Here is a 1,108-nt window from a genome sequence, read left to right on the forward strand (position 1 = left end):
TTTATCATAGGAAATAACTTTTTAAAGCTATATCATCCATTCATTCAAGAATTAACATATATAGTTTTAAAAGCTCCACACGATTCTTCAATAAATCAAAAATCAAAACGTATAAAAATACCAACTACTACTATAGATAAGATTCTAAAATTTAAAATATTTTCTATATTAGAGACATGTTATTTAAATTTATACTTTCAGATAAACATTCCCAAAAATAATCTTGAAATAAAGATAGAAGAACTTTTGGATGAAATTTGTGCTGAAAATTCTTTAGATATTAAAAATATAAATAATGAATTAGTAAGCATTAAATTAAAAGATCCCACAAAAGAGATAAATGTTCCAAATAAAATTCTTTATTCCGCAAGAGATAGAGAAGAGTTTCACTAGAATGTAAAGATCTTTTGGAAAAAGGAATTATAAGATTAAGTAAAAGTCCTCATGCGGCTCCAGCTTTTTACGTTGAAAACAATAATGAAATTAAAAGGGAAAAACGAAGAATGGTTATTAACTATAAGAAGATGAATGAAGCAACTATTGGTGATACTCATAAACTTCCAAGAAAAGACTCTATTTTAGAAAAAATCAAAGGAGCAACTTGGTTTTCATCTCTTGATGCAAAATCAGGATATTGGGAACTTCGTCTAGATGAAGAAACAAAGAAATTAACTGCTTTTACTTGCCCAACAAAAGAATCAACAAGTGTGTTGCTCTACGAATGGAATGTATTACCATTCGGATTAAAACAAGCCCCAGGTATTTATCAAAGATTTATGGAAGAAAATCTAAAGGAGTTAAATGAATTTGTTTTAGTGTATATTGATGATATACTAATTTTTACAAAACAGGATAAAGAATATCATCTTCAAAAATTATTAATAGTTTTAGAAAGATGTAAAGAAAAAGGATTAGTTCTTAGCAAAAAGAAAGCAAGAATAGCAAAACAAGAAATAGAGTTTCTTGGATTAATTCTATCCACTCAAGGAAAGCTAAAACTTCAACCAAATGTTCTAGAAAAAGTAAACTTATTTCCTAATAAAATAGAAGATAGAAAACAATTACAAAGATTGTTAGGGTGTATAAATTATATTTCTGATCAAGGATT

Source organism: Arachis duranensis, chromosome 1, assembly GCF_000817695.3.
Source record: "Arachis duranensis cultivar V14167 chromosome 1, aradu.V14167.gnm2.J7QH, whole genome shotgun sequence".
Lineage (NCBI taxonomy): Eukaryota > Viridiplantae > Streptophyta > Magnoliopsida > Fabales > Fabaceae > Arachis > Arachis duranensis.